Raw genomic sequence first — 18,981 nt, 5'->3', positions numbered from 1 at the left:
CTGCTCCGAGCTGGTGCTGTCAGGGGATGCCTCCCCCGCAGTGTCCCCCCTGTGCCCCCCACCCTCAATCCACTGCCCTCAGTCCCCCTGACCCTGTTCCCTCTGCCTCCCCCACAGTCCCTCCCCTCCCCCATCATCTCACCCGACCCACTGCCCTCAGCCCCCACCCTGACCCTGTTCCCTCTGCCTCCCCCACAGTCCCTCCCCTTCCCCCAATCATCTCACCCGACCCACTGCCCTCAGCCCCCACCCTGACCCGGTTCCCTCTGCCTCCCTCACAGTCCCTCCCCTCCCCCATCATCTCACCCGACCCACTGCCCTCAGCCCTCACCCTGACCCCGTTCCCTCAGCTTCCCCTGCAGTGTCCCCCTTGTGCCCCCCACCCTCAATCCACTGCCCTCAGTCCCTGCCCCTGTTCCAACAGCCTCCCCCACAGTCCCTCCCCTCCCCTCCCCCCATTATTTCACCCTGCATGGATGAGGAAATCTGTCCCGGATTCCAGGCTGTCATTAGCCCCTGGGGCAAAAGATCAGCAGAGGTTTCCAAAGGGAAGTTTGCAGCCTTTGCTCAGACCCAAACATTTTCACTTAAATAAATAAATAAATAAATACCCAAACCCATCCTGACACCCATCTGCTCTTTCCAGACTTGCAGTTATCCCTGTTCAGGCCAAAGTGGTTTGAAAAATTAAAAATCCTTGACACCATTGTGTTCCTTCCCCCTGTGTTGCTCATTAATCTGATGGACCTGCAGGTAATGAATGAAAATGAATGCCCTGGGAGCAATGTGTCAAGCAGTTTGTGAAGTAGGACTGTTTTCAGAGTAGAAGCCGTGTTAGTCTATATCCGCAAAAAGAACAGGAATACTTGTGGCACCTTAGAGACTAACAAATTTATTAGAGCATAAGCTTTCGTGGACTACAGCCCACTTCTTCGGATGCTGTAGTCCACGAAAGCTTATGCTCTAATAAATTTGTTAGTCTCTAAGGTGCCACAAGTACTCCTGTTCTTTTTGAAGTAGGACTGTGAATGCTGAAGCCCTCACAAAATGCAGAGGCTTTTCTTAACCTGAGAACTGAAAAAGAGCCAGATCCCCTGCATGGGTTTGAAAGTGACAAGAGCCTAGCGACTGCCCAGAGCAGCATCAGGTTTGACGTGTCGAGGAGGGTCTGTGTCATGAAGTCTGCATTTCCACTGAGGACTCTTCCATCGCCAGGGTAGCGCTGGCGCAGGTCTGCCGCCCGGCACAGCAATGCTGAGAGGTGCCAGTGTAGACCCAACCCACTGCCCTCAGCCCCCACCCTGACCCTGTTCCCTCAGCCTCCCCCGCAGTCCCCCCTGTACCTCCCACCCTAAACCCATTGCCCTCAGTCCCTGCCCTACCCCAAATCTCTTCTTCAGCCTCTCCCATCATCCCACCCCCATCGCTCCCCCTGCTGTCCCACCCCCTCAACTTCCCCCCATTCCAGTCCTGCTCCCCTCCGTCTCATCCCCTCCAGACCCTGTCCCTCTCCCCACCCCGTCCCACTCTACACAGCTCTCTACCCTGTCCCATTCATGCTCCCCTCAGCCCCTACCCTGCTCCCCCCCCATCCCAGTCCTGTCCCATCCCCCTCAGCCCCCCTGACTCTCCCAGTCCTGCCCCCCTCAGTTCCTCCACCCTGCTTCCCCTGGTCCATCCCCACACACCCACCGACTTCCTCGACCTCCCTTCCCCCAATCCCACTGCCTGGACTCACCCCCGTGCCACTCAGGACATGCAGGAAAAAGAAGCAATGGGCTTAAATTGTAGCAAGGGAGATTTAGGTTAGACATTAGGAAAAACTTCCTAACTGTAGAGGTAGTTAAGCACTGGACAAATTACCTAAAGAGGTTATGGAATAGCAGTCATTGGAGTTTTTTAAGAGGTTAGACAAACACCTGTCAAGGATGGTCTAGTGTTGTTATTACTCAGTCCTGCCTCAGTGCAGGGGTTTGACTAGATGACCTGTTGATGTCCCTTCCAGTCCTACATTTCTGTGATTCCTACTGAATTGCCTTGTGCCACTGTCTAGTAGTAGTGGCACACAGTTCTCTGACATGCAGGTTTATAAAATTGTAGTTAATATACACTTTAGAGCATAGCAATTTTAAAGCTCTGCCTGTTCAGACCAACTGAGCTGAAAATTGTGATCTATAGTTGTCAAGGCTGGATCCCCACTTTGAACTTTAGGGTACAAATGTAGGGGCCTGCATGAAAACTTCTAAGCTTAACTACCTGCTTAGCCCTGGTCCGCTGCCACCATTTCCAATGGATTCCCTCCCTGGGAAGCCTTGAAAAACCTTCACCAATTCCCTGGTGAATACAGATCCAAACCCCTTGGATCTAAAACAAGGAGAAATTAACCATTCCCCTCCTTCCTCCCACCAACTCCTGGTGAATCAAGATCCAAACCCCTTGGATCTTAAACAAGGAAAAAATCAATCAGGTTCTTTAAAAGAAGGCTTTTAATTAAAGAAAAAGGTAAAAATCATCTCTGTAAAATCAGTATGGAAATTAACCTTACAGGGTAATCAAACTTAAAGAGCTCAGAGGACTCCCCTCTAGTCTTAGGTTTCAGAGTAGCATCCGAAGATAGATGATATGCATCCGAAGAAGTGGGCTGTAGTCCACGAAAGCTTATGCTCTAATAAATTTGTTAGTCTCTAAGGTGCCACAAGTCCTCCTGTTCTTCCTCTAGTCTTAGGTTCAAAGTACAGCAAACAAAGATAAACACTCTAGTAAAAGGTACATTTACAAGTTGAGAAAACAAAGGAAAACTAACACGCCTTGCCTGGCTATTTACTTACAAGTTTGAAATAGGAGAGACTTGTTTAGAAAGATGTGGAGAACCTGGATTGATGTCTGGTCCCTCTCAGTCCCGAGAGCGAAGGCCCACACAAACAAAGAACACAAACAAAAGCCTTCCCCCCCGAAGATTTGAAAGTATCTTGTCCCCTTATTGGTCCTTTAGGTCAGATGCCAGCCAGGTTACCTGAGCTTCTTAACCCTTTACAGGGAAAAGGATTTTGGAGTCTCTGGCCAGGAGGGATTTTATAGTACCGTACACAGGACAGCTGTTACCCTTCCCTTTATAGTTATGACAATAGTATTCAAAACTATTAAGATGTGGGCTGAAATAAAATCAGCCTGAATTGCTCAACAATATCAATGGAATCAGCATTGCGCTGCTATATATTGTAAAACATTCCAGTGAAATCTTGCAAGTATTCCATAGCACGCCGCCTCGCCCACGTGTATTCCATAGCACGCCGCCTTGCCCAAGTGGTAACTAAGCAGAACATCTTCCTGTTTCAACATTCTTAACTTGTATCCCAGAGCTCCTAAAAGTTGTTTGTTTTTTGTTTTTTTTCTCAAACACTGAATACTGCTAAGTTATGAGTTTTAACAGGTTTTTTTCTTTTAAACCACAGAACTGAATGTTATTCTAAAATTTTGTTCCAAATTTTCTTAAACTCCCAGTTTACCCCCGGCTGATGTTCATTGTGAAAAGTATTGCAGGTCTAATAATAATATTTGGCACTTTTGTAATTCACTGTCCAACCTGTGTTTTGTGCCCTCCTCTGGTGGATTTTTAGAGGATAACTGTATAGCTACCAGCTAAGGGAGTTATATCTTGAACTCAAGTAGTAGAAGCTCATGCTTTTAAGTCTGGATGGCTCGGGTTCAATCTTTGGTGACTAGCTATGATGGAGGTTGCTACACTTATAATCCCTTTAATCAGAGGTTCTGAATATGCTTTGTTGTAGGCAGAGCTAGCCTATAGTTAAGCAACCGAAAATTTTGAATGGGAAGTGTTGAAATGTTGGGAAGCCTTATAATTTTGCCAGTCTGGAACGAACATCCCATCTGAGGGCTGGGGGCTGGGAGAGAGGAGAGTGAGACAGGACCAGGAAACTGGAACAAGGAATCCAGAGCGGTAGTGGGGGGCAGTTGAAATCAGATGAGGAGGTAGGGCGGGTTAGACAGCAATAGGATAGACATAGACTGGAGGGGACGGGGAAGAAGGGTCTTTGACTACTAGAGACCACTCCATTCAGGAGCCTGGAATAGACCCAGGATTCCTGAGTTTCACAGTTCCTCTTCTGTCAGCAGATATCTGTGAAACCCACTGGCAAAAAAAAGTGTCTCATCCCCCTATAGAGCTGATCTATCACATATAGGATGACAACCTACTGCCTCTGCCATCACTTACTCCATTAGCTCAAGTGGCAGAAGTCTGGGCAGTGGATCTAAAGGTTCATCGGCAGGGTTGGAGCCATGCGAGTTTCACGACGATTCCACAGGCCAGAATTTCTGGGGCAGTTCAGTTTTGATTTTTACAAAAAAACCTGGGGAAATGCATACAGAAATAGGGTGACCAGATGCCTAAATAGGGGAATCTCAAGTAGGAGCAGAGAGGTTATTTTATCTCTGTATTTGGCACTGGTGCAATCACTGCTGGAATCCTGTGTCCAGTTCTGGTGTGCACAATTTAAGCAGGATATTGATAAATTGGAGAGTGTTCAGAGAAGAGTCACAAGACTGATTTAAAGGATTATAAAACATGCCTTATAGTGATCGACTCAAGGACCTCAATCTATTTAGCTTAACAAAAAGAAGGTTAAGAAGTGACTTGGTTATAGACTGTAAGTATCTACATGGGGAACAAAGAGTTGTTAATGGGCACTTCAGTCTAGCAGAGAAAGGCAGAGCATGAGCCAAGGGTTGGAAGTTGCAGCTAGACCAATTCAGACTGGATATAAGGCATACCTTTTCAATGGTGAGAGTAATTAACAATTAACAATATACTAAGGGTTATGGTGTTTTTCTAAAAGCTATCCTCTAGGAATGATTTGGGAAAGTTCTATGTCTGTGCTATACAGGCGGTGAGACCAGGTGATCACCGGATCCCTTCTGGCTTTATAATCTCAGAACTGGGTACATCAATTCACATGCAAAATTCTCATTGAATTCAATAGGTGTCCTTGCCCTGTGGCTTGTGGTGCGGGCTGCAGCAGGGGCCGTACAACCCCTCTCGCAGCTTCCTAGGGCCCCCTCTCATGGCTCTGTGCATCTGTGTCTGTCATTGTCGCCCTCTCCCCTCCCCCGCCCCGCTCGCCCAATGTGTCCTGATATTTCACTCTTGCGATCTGGTCACTCTAGCTGAGGATCCCTGGACTGAACCCGCAGTAGAGGGCAGGCCCCGGTTCCCAGACCAGCCACCGAGGGTGAGGCATAGACCAGTGGGGCAGTGAACAGGAAGACTGCCAGGGTCACTGCAGGAGTGACAGAGAATTGAAGGACTGTACTCCAGCAGGGGGGGGAAATCCTGAGTGACCTGACCAGGGGGCTGAGTCACAAAGAGGAGGATGTGGTTCCCGGAACAAGAGAGGAGCTGCAGCCTGAAGAGAACAGACTGTGTGACGACATGCAACCATGGAAAGGGTGTTGACCTTGGAGCTAATCCACGGAGTGACCAGCAGGAGGTGTCAAAGGAACACCCCATGAGTGGCACACCCGGTCACACTCCCATTGTGCCACATGCTGAACTCGCATCTACAGGGAGACATGGTCCCTGCCCTGGAGAGACTCCAATGTCCAGCTCCTGCTCCCTCTGCAAAGGGGACCTGAGCCACCATTAAACAAAGAGACAGAGGGTGAAAAATCAGCCACGTCTCACTCAATCCGTGACACACCCAACAGCGGGGTCAGATTCCCTTGCCTTCAGGGGAGTGAGGCCTCCAGGGAACGCGACCCATACAAGATGGAAAAGACTAATCCAAACTATCCATATAAATGATGGGGTTTGAATTAGCTGTTACCACTCAAAAAAGAGATCTTGGAGTCATAGTGGATAGTTCTCTGAAAACATCCACTCAATGTGCAGCGGCAGTCAAAAAAGCTAACAATGTTGGGAATCATTAGGAAAAGGATAGATAACGACAGAAAATATCATATTCCTCTATACAAATCCATGATACAACCACACCTTGAATACTGCATGCAGATGTGGTCGCCCCACCTCAAAAAAGATCTGTTGGAATTGGAAAAGGTTCAGAAAAGGGAAAAAAAAATGATTCAGGGTACGGAACAGCTTCCATATGAGGAGACATTAATAGGACTGGGACTTTTCAGCTTGGAAAAGAGACAACTACAGGGGATATGATAGAGATCTATAAAATCATGATTGATGTGGAAAAAGTAAATAAGGAAGTGTTATTTACTCCTTCTCATAACACAAGAACTAGTGGTTATGAAATGAAATGAATAGGCAGCGGGTTGAAAACAAACAAAAGGAAGTATTTTTTCACACAATGCACAGTCAACCTGTGAAACTCTTTGCCAGAGGATGTTGTGAAGTCCAAGACTAGAACAGGGTTCAAACAAGAACTAGATATATTCATGGAGGATAGGTCCATCAATGGCTATTAACCAGGATGGACAGGGAGGGTGTCCCTCGCCTCTGTTTGCCAGAAGCTGGGAATGAGTGACAGGGAGAGGATCACTTGATGATTACTTGTTCTGTTCATTTCCTCTGGGACACTTGGCATTGGCCACTGTCGCAAGACAGGATACTGGGCTAGCTGGACCTTTGATCTGACCCAGTCTGGCCGTTCTTATGTCCAGGCTAGTTTTAAAAGTCTGAAATAACGAGACTTCCCCGCTATCCTATAGCCCCCATCGCATCTCCCCAGGCATTTTTCCTGCTGCTCAGGGTAAATCATCCTTTTCTTAATTTCACCCCAGTCCTCCTAGTTATACCCTCCACGCGCCATCCGAAATCATTATTGTTGTTTGTATTCCTGCAGCACTAGGAGCCTGCCCCACTGCGCTAGGTGCTGTACAAACACAGAACAAAAAGACGGTTATTCCCCACAGCGTTTATCATCTCACTATAAGGCAAGAGACCACAGACAGATGGAGACGGGCAGCTGGGGAGTACAGGGAAATGATCAGACAATACTGGTCGGCGTGGCAGGCCGTGGTTTCAGTGCACCAGCAGCCTCGCGGTTCTCACTTGTTTTCTGCAGGCATCATGGCACAGGAGAGTTCTGAGGGTGGATAATGAGTTCTTTTTGCAGGCGTTTATGGGGAGCTCCTCCCAAGAGGGAGGGGTCACACGTATTTAGAACCCCTTAGGTTCCTTCACCGTCCCGCCAACGCAGAGAGACACGGTGCAGATTTTAAAGGGTTCAGCCTCCACCACCAGGGCCAGATATTCAAAGGTGCTCAGCACCCGACATGCCGACGGCCTGTGAAACCCTGGCCCTGGGTCATTTGCTTAGCTAAGGCCTGCCTGGTTCGCTCTCAGTCTCTGCGTCTGTGAGACATTCCTCCTCCCAGTTCACAAAGCTGGACAGGAAACTTCATGATCCTTTTTGACCAATCCCAGCACTGAAACGAGCAAGGCTAGACAGCGCATAAAGTTTTTACTAGGCCAAGCCAGTGCAGACTAAATGAGGCCAGAGCTCCCAAACTGCCCTGGCCTTGCTGAGCTAACACCTATTCCCCATGGCCCAGCCACATAGCTCCAAATCCTGGCATTTATTGTAAACAAACCTCAGAAATGTCACTAATAACCACATGAGGGGACCCTGCCGGTCATGCTGTTAAGCACTCCAGAGTCAGATGCTGCTGGTTTTCTTACAGTTCTAGGTAACGTTTGGGGTGGCTGCCTATTATTAATCTTACAGTAGCACCTAGAGGCCGTGACAGAGATTGGGCCCCACCATGCAAGGAGCTGTACAAACACATAGCAAGAGATAATCCCAGGTCTGAAGAGTTTACAGTCTAAATGGGACATAAAGGAAGGATCATTATCCCCATTTTACAGTTGGGGAATGGAAGCACAGAAAGACAATATGAGCTGCTCAAGGTCACGCAGCGGGTTTGGAGCAGATTTGGGAACTGACCCTAGATCTCCTGAGTCCCTACCCAGTGCACTAACCACAGGCATGTCCTTCTTCTAGACCAATGGTGGGCAACCTGTGGCCCATCAGGGTAACCCGCTGGCAGGCCGCGAGACAGTGTTGGCATTGACCATCCGCAGGCACAGCCACCCGCAGCTTCCAGTGGCTGCAGTTCTGCATTCCCGGCCAATGGGAGCTGCGGGAAGCAGCGCAGGCCGCAGGGATGTGCTGGCCGCCACTTCCCGCAGCTCCCATTGGCCAGGAATGGTGAACCACGGCCACTGGGCGCTGCGGGCGGCCGTGCCTGTGAACGGTCAATGTAAAATTGTCTCGCGATCCACCACTGGATTACCCTGACGAGTTGTGTGCGGCCCGCGGGCTGCAGGTTCCCCGCCACAGTCCTAGACTGATACCAGACACCTCTATGTTCTTGGGGAACCAGGGTGCAGTATCCAGCCTGACTCATGAAAGACACCCCCTGCCCCCCCATCCTCTGCATAAACCAAAACCCATCAGAGGACAAAACTTGCAGAGAGCAGTGAAGGGCGCTGGGAGACACACCTAGACCCCTCCTGACAAGGGTGACAAGATGAAGACATCTCCATTGCATACAGAATGGAGAGCAGAGACAACTCCCCTCGCCTCATCTGCATGGAAGATGGGACAGGAAGACATCTCAGTTTACATACAGAATGGAGAACAGAGAACCACACTGAATTCTGGGAGCAGAAAAAGCAGGGAAGCACTGCATCATGGGAATCTCTGCTCCAGATGCTAATGAACCTATGTCTGCACACACCCAGCTCAGCAATTATCAGACCAATTCTAGTAATGAATCCTTAATTGATATCCAAATAGTGAAGCAGCCTAGTTGCATTGTGAGCTCCCTGGAAGAAAACACCACCCATAGCCAAGAGGGATCAGCTCCTATTGTCTAGTCTAAAGAAAACCCTTGAGTCATCAGCTTACCTATAAACAAATCTAGTGTTCTCCCTTCAACCATTGTCATTTCTCTACAAAAATCCCTACTCACCCTCCAGTCAGGGTTCTGATGCTTAGATCCAAACTATGCATCAGTTCCACTGGAACTCCATCTTCTCCTGACTGATCGTGCTGGGGGTTCTGCCTTTCTCCAGCATTCGGGACCCTCAGCTACCACCATCATCTGGGAACCCCGACCAGTTCAAGCCTCATGGAGTGGGTGAGACCCCCCCTCTTTCTCTCTCTCAGTTTTCCTTTCTACCTTAGGTATTAACCTTTAATCATGTATGTTATGTTGGTTTAGCCCTCCTTGTGTAGTTATCACTATTATTCAATAAATAACTTTTATGGTTAAGTTGGTTGCTTCTCTCTCTCTTGCTGAACTTTACTCGTTTGTGTTTTTAGCTTCCCCCATTCACTCTACAGCAACGCTTCTTTTACCTAAGCTAAAGATCCCTGTGACGTTGTGTAGTCTATATGGTTTTCTAAAAATATGATAATAAGTGAATATAATGTAACTGGGATAGTTTTATAATGATTTGATAATAAGTGAATATAATGCAACTGGGATATGCTTTGTGCAAAAGGTCTCTTGTAAGGTATCATTACAAAGCTCATAATCTACTGAGTGTGATCATCCTATTTGTAGAAATGTACCACTCTTGTATCTAAAACTAGAAATATAAAACATAACTCTGAGGGCCTATTGTAATTATATAAAGTATGGGCCATTAAGGATGGTTTGGAATCTTGACGACTCCCATTAACAAGGACCATTGTCTGCAAATGGCTGTGTTTACCTGTTAGTCTTCCTGTATATGTGTGTGCTGGCAAGTGGGCAATGAAGTCTTGCAGTGACATGTGATCATGTGACCTGAACTGGAATCCATCTTTAACCTGGTGCTTTTCCAGTGAGGCGGGGGGTGGAAACCCAGAGGGACAAAGGGTTCCCGCCTTATGCAAAAGATATATAAAGGGGTGGAAGAGAACAGAGGGGAGAGGAGCCATCATGAAGAATCCCCTAGCTATCACCTGAGCTGCAACAAGAGCTGTACCAGGAGAAAGGATTGTGCCCAGGCCTGGAAGAAGTCCAGTCTGAGAAACACTTACTGAAGTATCTCTGAGGGTGAGATTATCTGTATTCAGTTTGATTAGACATTGATTTGCGCATTTTATTTTATTTTGCTTGGTGACTTACTTTGTTCTGTCTGTTACTACTTGGAACCACTTAAATCCTATGTTCTGTATTTAATAAAATCACTTTTTATTTAGTAATTTACTCAGAGTATGTATTAATACTTGGGGGAGCAAACAACTGTGCATATCTCTGTAATAGTGTTATAGAGGGCGAACAATTTATGAGTTTGCCCTGCATAAGCCTTATGCAGAGTAAAAGGGATTTATCTGGGTTTAGACCCCATTGGGAGTTGGGCATCTGAGTGCTAAAGACAAGCACACTTCTGTGAGCTGTTTCAGGTAAATTTGCAGCTCTGGGACAAGTGATTCAGACCCTGGGTCTGTGTTGGAGCAGACGGGAGCGTCTGGCTCAGCAAGACAGGGTGCTGGAGTCCTGAGCTGGCAGGGAAAAGAGGAGCAGGGGTAGTCTTGGTATCTTAGGTGGCAGCTCCCAAGGGGGTTTCTGTGATCCAGCCCGTCACACCCTGCAGTGCCCAAAATACTGTGGGGTTTCCTCATCAAGTAGATTACTGCCAGTGCAATTGTGTTGTGAGATTGGGGATAGGGACGTGCTGAATCTGGGACACATAAGGGTAACAGCTTGAAAGTGCTGCTTGACCCAGTCCATGGAGCCCAGGGGCATATAAGGGGGGACAGCTTGAAAGTGCTGCTTCCTCCAGCCCAGTGAGTCCAGAGACATATAAGGGGTCAGCTTGACAGTGCTGATTGACCCGGTCCGCTCAGACTTGCTCTGTTAATGTATGTGTGGGTGTGTTCATCCGGTTCTGGGGCTGGAGAAACCCAGCCCTGGGGAACCTAGGTCCTGCAGGATAGCTCCATTGGGAGGGGACTTGCAGAAGGGAGAAGTAGAGCTCCATATAAAAACACAAATGACACAAACAGTACACTGATAGAATTACAGAATCCCCTTCCCCAGAAGAGTAACCCGAATAAATGAGCATACCCCAAAGTAATGGGCACATCTGGTAACAAGACCCAATCCAGCCAGTCCTAATTGCAATCCATTCATAGTCAGCCATGTCAAGCAATGATCCCCAGCCCTACATCTCCAGGGGACTGTGTATGGACATGCACTGCTGTCCTCTGTTGAACAAAGCACATCAGACCAGATTAAGTATCTATTAGATTTTATTGTTTTCCTCTGAATAGCGGAGGAGCTGCTCCTTTCCCTCCTCAAGGGCTGCATTTCCGGAGCTCAGGGTCATGGGCCCCATTTCCAACTGCCACAGGTAAGTGGGTGGCTAACGAGTGTGATGCCGCCTGTGTATCCATCCATGGAGCATTATGAATGGATCTGCAGAGCAGTGGGTTCGAGAGGAACTTGATTAATGGCAGGAAAATGCCAAACAGTCTAAAACCAATAAAACTGATAAACCCTGGGATGAAATGTAGCAAAAGCCATTCCTATCCGCTCCGGGTTTCTGTCGGGATATTCAGAGGACCAGAAAATGTACGTGGGTGATTTAAATTATCTGCGGTTAATTTAACTCCATAGTTTATCCATGGACCACAAATCTTCAATTACTGGAAGAAACTCTTCCACTCAAGAGAGAAAGGCGAATGACGCGGGTGGAACTGAGACTGGATTGATTATAGCCTGAGCAGGCGTATGTGTGACTTGGGTTTGAGGGCAACAGTCCTGAGGTTCGTTCTCATCATAAAAAATACCAGGCAGTTCGGCAAGATGATCTGGCCCCTGCACAGGTCTAGAGTCGCCAAGGGTGCTGCAGAGCCGAGCAGAGCGGGATGCAGCAGCAGAGCTCAGCGGAGAAGGGCAGAGCAGAGGGCAGTTGCACATCAGGACTGAGAGTTGTGTGTTCAAGTCCATCACCCTCCAGGTGCATTGTTTGGACTGGACTAGCAGGGGCGTGGCAGGCCACGGAGGATGGCTGATGCCTTGACACAGAGCTGTGTTGATGCTGCCCGCTGAATGCTAGGGAGATGGTGGAATTTGTGGGCCCCTTCTGTTAGTGGGCATGCTGGCAGGGTGGGATTCAGTAGTATGGAAAACGGAAGTAGTATAAGGACCCTACCGTCAAACAAACTGTAACACCTCCCCTTGGCCCCTTAAACCCCACCCCCTGACCCCTTAAGCCCCGACCACCTGTCACCTGAAGTCCCACCCATGGGGGGTATTACTTCTGGGTTCAAGGTAGACACATGACCGGAAGCAAAGTGTGTCATGTGACCCCTCTAAGAACTCATCCCACTTCCCTCTACCAATCAGGAAGGGTTTCAGCCACGTAGGATTTGACCAATCAGGGGTGTCCCGGGGTGGGGTGACCCGTCTGGAAGTGGATAATGTGACCTCTCTAAGAACTCCTCCCACCGCCCTCTACCAACCGTGATGGGTTTCGGTCGCATAGGACCGCCCCGAGAGCAGATTTGACCAATCGGGGGCGTTCCAGGGCGGGCTGACCCGCCCAGAAGAGGGTCGTGTGACCCCTTTAAAAACTCCTCCCAGCGCCCTCTGCCAATCAGAGTGCAGCACCATCACCCCATAAGTCCCAGCACCGGGGCAGAAGAGGCCATCTTTTACCAAGAACGCGTGCTTTAGAAATCGTGGAAACATGGACTCCTTCACCACCCCCGTGAGAACTTTGGACTTTGTTTTAGCCCCGAGGGCCTTTGACCATCCGTGGAGAAAGCGCTACATGAGTGACAGTTCCGAGGAGGAGGAGGGAGCGACCGAGGGGAGCCCTTTGGCCCAGCCGTTGATGGATACGCCGGAACCCGAAACCCAACTGCTTATGAGACACCCCGATGAGCGTGGTGGCCTCTTGTCGTCCACCCCCCTGTAGGAGGAAGGCGAACACAGCTCGGGGGAGTCACCAGAGGACAAGGTGAATGGAAAAGACGTCGCTCAGGTAAATGAATGATTAAGAAGTGACAGTTGATGATGGGGTGTAATGGGGTTAGGAACCAGCGGGTTGTGTAAATCTAAAAACAAGCAGTGGGGTGCTTACTTTCTTTTCTGAAAATCTCTCAACAGCTCGACGATGCCTTTCTAGAGGCCTTTGAGAACTTACACATCGGTAGCCCCGTGGGAGTAAATAGACATAAGCAAAAACAGCTGATGCATGATATGAGACACAGATATCAAGACGAAAATCTGGAAAAGGACAAAATGGAAGAATGAACCAGCTCAGACTCCCTTATGGAGTCCATTTTTACAGGCGGCTGTAAAAGGTCGTGTTAAACCAGGCGATTAATAAAACGTATTTATTTAAATGTATCAATATGAATGTGTCCCCTTTCATATTTGTGTTAGTAAAAGACGGTACCAGTAAAAGTCATGTCTAGGCAGCTCTGTTAAAGAAAATCTATTACACCCCCAGGGAAGTTGGGAGCTTGAGCGCTATTTCTGAGATGGCCGCTACTAAATCGTCAGAGCCCGAACATAGTATAAAAACAACAAGGAGTCTGGTGGCACCTTAAAGACTAACAGATTTATTTGGGCATAAGCTTTCGTGAGTAAAAACCTCACTTCTTCGGATGCATAGAGTGAACGTTACAGATGCAGGCATTATATACTGACACATGGAGAGCAGGGAGTTACTTCACAAGCTTTCACTCTATGCATCCGAAGAAGTGAGGTTTTTACTCACGAAAGTTTGTGCCAAAATAAATCTGCTAGTCTTTAAGGTGCCACCAGACTCCTTGTTTTTGTAGATACAGACTAACACGGCTACCCCCTGATACTTGACGAACATAGTCTAGCCCTCCTTACCTGCGGGGACGATTTGCTAAGTAATTTTAAAAGGACCAGGTTTCTCTTTACACAGCTAGACATGTTTTCGGTCAGCAACCCCAGCTGTTACAAGCAGTTCTTTATACAGAGGTTGCCAACAACTGTAACACCACACAACATTCTCAAGCATAACAGACAGTGGTTGTTTGGCATTATCCAACACATTTTTTATAAAGTAACTTTTCCCGCAGTTGCTAGGCCCCGCGAGAATTGCAGAAAAGGGATGTTTCCACCTCATATCCATTTTTAAAAGCCGTAGGGCAGGGTTTTAAACCCTTCTTCTAGGACCCTCTTGTTGTAAATGACATTCAAGTGAGTTTAGGACCCTGCAGTGGTGAGCAGCAGCTGGGCGGGGGGTTTGGGAATCCCAGTGGGGCCTGATTCTGGCAGTTAGGTGCCTAAACCATCAGTTAGACACTTAAGCCCTTTGGTGAATCTGGTCCCAAGAGGTACCCTGAGTGATCAGTTCTAGGCACATCTTTTCCTTCAGTAACTGTCTAACGATGAAGTACGCATCGTAACCTTTGGAACTGTGCGCTAGGAACATGTAGTCCCGGAACTCTTTGCCAATAAAGGTCTCAACAAATATAGAAAGACACTCATCACCCTTCAATTCCCAGGATTTTTCCGGCTTTAGGAACATAACAAAAATGTTATTGGGCGTGTGCAACCCAGTCTCCTGCGTGCATTCAAAATCATAAAAAAAGATACTTTTCTGATGATTCAGGCTTTCTAAGGCTGTCCATAAAACACAGGTGACTGTCTACATCACCAGCGATCAAACCCTGACACTGCTTACACCGCCTCCCTTTACACCTGTGCCGCTTGTCCACATAAGACTGACTCTTATCACACAAAGTTTTAGACAGGCATTCGACTTGTTTTTTCGATACACAGTCGACGTGTCCGTCTAAACACTCTTTGGCTCGACAATACAGTCTACAGCTAGGACACCTCAGCTGCACGCCCATGGTGTCCAAGCACGTTACACTCAAACAGAGGCGGCAACGATACCTGCAAGAGTGGTCGTGACTGTACGCCATGTGGCAAAACTCACAATAACTTTTCACACAGAAGAACTTTTTCACATCCAGAACCACATAGTAATGCTCATCGTGCAACAGGATGAAAAAAGTCTTGGGGTACACTGGGCCCTCCGTTTTAAAAAAGCCCCAACCGCCTTTCGCCGCATACAGCACCACCTGTATATTGACTCCTAAATGCTGTTCAAACGTTGCTACGTCACTGAGCAGAACCTTTTTTTGATCTGACCACCCCAGTTTCTCCTGCAACTTTCTCGTCCCCACTAACAATTCCGCGTCTGTAGGTTTACGGTGGGACATAACGGCCAAGAGCCCAGCCGCAAAACACAGATTGGTACCGGTGTAAGTCAGGTCTATTGAACATTGTCTCTTTTTATGGAGGATTTGACTACCGCGGATAGAATTTAAACCTCTACGAACGCCCCCACCCCTGTTTTTTACAACTGTCACAACGAGGTGAAACGTCCCATCGAGATGCAACTCTCTATTGCTCTGTAGCAGCTTTGAGGCCTGAGTTAAGAACTCCTCAGCAGACAGCTCATGCCTAGTTCTTCTGACTGAAAACAAAGGGTTAGTTAAATTTCGGCTCTCTAAACGTAACTGAACATAATCATCATAATCACCATTAACGTCATCCAGAACTAACTGTATTCCCCTGTGTATGGCTTCAACAACCTGCTGAGCTGAATTTATTCCCTCAGGATTGACAAAACGAAATTCCTCACAATACACCGACCCCCCAAATCTAGGTAATTCACGTTGCCAACTTCTCACTCTCCCCATATACACCTCTGCATTTTCAGGGTTACTTGGGGGTTCCTCTATGGGACTGTCAGCGGCATCTTCTACATCAGATGCTATTTGAGAGTCAGACTCCGAGGGGCCTCCGTGAGGGTCATCAGGAGGAGACGGGGACCTTCTAGAGAGCCCTCTGGGGAATTTTCTAAACCAGACTCTGCGTGAGAGTCGGGTTCCACCTCCCCATTTTCAGACAAGCCAGTTTGAGAGCCTCCAGTAGGGGGCATCTCTTTTTGTTTTTTTTCCTCATTACCTCTTTAGCCTTTTTTAAAATTTTTACTGAGACCCTGGCCTGGAACTTTTTGGCGCCATTTGTTTGTCCACCAAGAGCTGTCCCCCCTTTTGTTTACACCTGAGCTGATGTGTACCCTTGAGGGTGCCCTTTTTACCCAGACCCCTTTCCACGGCTAGTCACGCCTGCTCAGAGCCCCCTTTTGGAAAAATGGAAGTATTTTTCAAAAAGTCACCCGCCAGAGCTTTTGCATTTTTGACGTGGTTTCCAGCTCTCCTTTCTTTTAGACCCCTGAGGATATAGCAGCCACCAGTATTCTGAACAAAGCCTCATATTTTCCCCAAATCTTCATCAGTTTTCTGAATGAAGCATCATACTTTTCCCAAATACTAGAATATGGGGGAGCTGTGACGAGCTTATGGTGTTGGGAGAATGGTCTGTCAGTCCTTGGTTTTTTATTCACAACCCCTAAAGCGCGTGCTCCGGGTTTGTGAATGTGTGTGTTTTTGCTCAGTTTTCTCAGGGCTTGGTGTGGTGGTGGCCGCTGAGGAACTGGAGTTGTGTTTGCGTGGTTGGTCTTTACCAGAATCTTTTGTTTTGTCCTTGGGTTTGACGTATATGAGGTTTGGACTGCCCTGATGCTTCATCTGCACCCTTGTGCTCAGGGCCGGCGCAATCCATTAGGTGACCTAGGTGGTCGCCTAGGGCACTACAATTTGGGGGGCGGTGACCGCGGCGGTATTTCAGCGGCGGGACCTTCCGCCGCCTCTGTGGAGGGGCGGCATTTCGGGGCGGGACCTTCCGCCATGTAGGACGGCAGAAAAGCTGGCGGCGCTCCTGCTTGTGCTGTTTTGTGTTAGCGTTGTTAAAGGTCTCAAAGCAGATTGCTGGTTCTTTGGCGGTTCTGGTGGAGGTGTCCCTGTAGCTTCGACTACAGCATTGTCAGGAAAGCTGCCCGTGCCTATGAGGGGGGAGAAAAGACATTTTACGAAACTGAACTTTACCATCTTTCTCACCCACACCTATGGATTTACTTAAAATACAAAACCTCATGAAACAAATAAGCAAAATATATTTACTGGGCTTCATCCATCCATCAGTCATTGATGCTGGTGAATTTTCCTTTTCAGCTGTCTCTTTCCTTTTTCTTTTGAGCTTGTTTACCCTCTCGTGTTTTGACCGTACTGTGAAGCAAACAACATTATTATAAAAGACATGAAACTGTCTTGTAAACTTAAAAAAATAAAATATTCGTTAGGGTGTTTTTCTATTTGAAAAGTCACAGCTTTAAAACAAAATCATCCATTTCAGGCTGTACAACAAACACAGGTTTCGAGTTTATTTCTACCGCTTTAAAAACCCACAAACATTTTTTAAAAAGACATCTCATTTTGCAAAATAAAAACTAAACTGCTTTTAAAATCCATTGAAAATACTTTTCAATAAACCCACATACATTTAAAAGGCACATGGTTGTTCTGTCCACCACTACCACCACCCCTGCCATGTGTGTTTGGGCCTTCAGGTTAAAGAACAAGCAAAAATGTTAAGTTAGGATTACCCCCAAATCCCTATACAACCTGTGTAATACCTAAAGGTTTTTTTTTTTTTTTTTAATTTAACAGTATTAAGCACATCTATAGTTAAAATGGTTTTTACCTTGGCCTGGTGGTGAAATGCAGCTTAAAGTTCCTGGTTCCATGCTAAACAGATCACACTGCAATAAAGCCAGGCACCATTATTTACTAAGACAGCATGGCCAAAGAATGGCATTATAGAATATCTATTTTCAGAGTTCAAAACAGGGCGCATACCTCCTCTTGCAGTCCAGCAGCAATTCAAGAGCGTTTCTGTTGGAAGAGACAGGCCCAAGCTCCCTGAGGTTTTTATACCACCCTAACTCTTTGTTTCAAAATAGTCAGCAGGTTGATGGGCTCACCCCTCCCTAGCATTCCCTTTTGTGGTCTGGGCTGGGGGAATAAGTTGTCTGCACAATTGGGCTGCTTTTCTTTTCTTTTTTTTCTTTTTTTCTTTTAGTTCAAATACATTTTTCTGTAGGGCCTCTTACAGTGCCCATTCCAAGTGGGGGCCCTTTGCAGATCTCAATGAATGTCTTGGGGCTTGTTTTTTATCAAGGTCCCCCCGGCGCTAAATGTTCTTGGGTTAGGCACAGACATTGCATAGCATAACCTATGGCAATAACAGTGTTTAATAGGATTTCCAAACACAGCTCAGCACACAGGCCCCGGAGCTTGCAGTTTATAGCCACTGAAGTCCAAGTCACACAGTCATGGTGCCGTTGGGCTGGCGCAGCTATGACACAGCCCTCACAATCTTCAAAAAGCTTTTCCCTAAGGCAGTGATTAAGGACAGCATAAACAGCAACGCGTACAATAGTCCGCAGGACTTTTTTTACGCTCACGACGTGGCACTGGCTCAGTTAGTTCCATGCCAAGCCTCCTCCTAAACTCCTCATAGCCATCATCCTCGGAGTCCTCTTCAACAATTTGTATCGGCATTGAGCAAAACCAAGGTGGGCCCAGTTCATCTTCGCTGCTTGATGCAACGCTGTCCAGGGCCTCCCGCTCCTCTAGAAAGGCATCGTTGAGCTGTCGAGAGATTTTCAGAAAAGAAACAGTGTAAATTCCCACTGCTTGTTTTTAAATTTACACAAACCCCCCACCCCCCCCGGTTCCTAACCCCATTATACCCCATCATCAACCATCACTTCTTAATAATTCATTTACCTGAGCGACGTCTTTTCCATTCACCTTGTCCTCCGGTGACTCCCCTGAGCTGTGTTCGCCTTCCTCCTCCAGGGGGTGGACGACAAGAGGCCACCACACTCATCGGGGTGTCTCACAAGCAATTGGGTTTCGGGTTCTGGCGTATCCATCAACGGCTGGGTCAAAGGGCCCTCCTCGGTCGCTCCCTCCTCCTCCTCGGAACTGTCGCTGATGTAGCGCTTTCTCCGCGGATGGTCAAAGGCCCTCGGGGCTAAAACAAAGTCCGAAGTTCTCACGGGGGTGGTGAAGGAGTCCATGTTTC

The sequence above is a fragment of the Chrysemys picta genome, chromosome 3 (assembly GCF_011386835.1).
Source record: "Chrysemys picta bellii isolate R12L10 chromosome 3, ASM1138683v2, whole genome shotgun sequence".
Taxonomy (NCBI): Eukaryota; Metazoa; Chordata; order Testudines; family Emydidae; genus Chrysemys; species Chrysemys picta.
The sequence above is the reverse complement of the archived record's forward strand: the minus strand, read 5'-3'. Positions refer to the sequence as shown.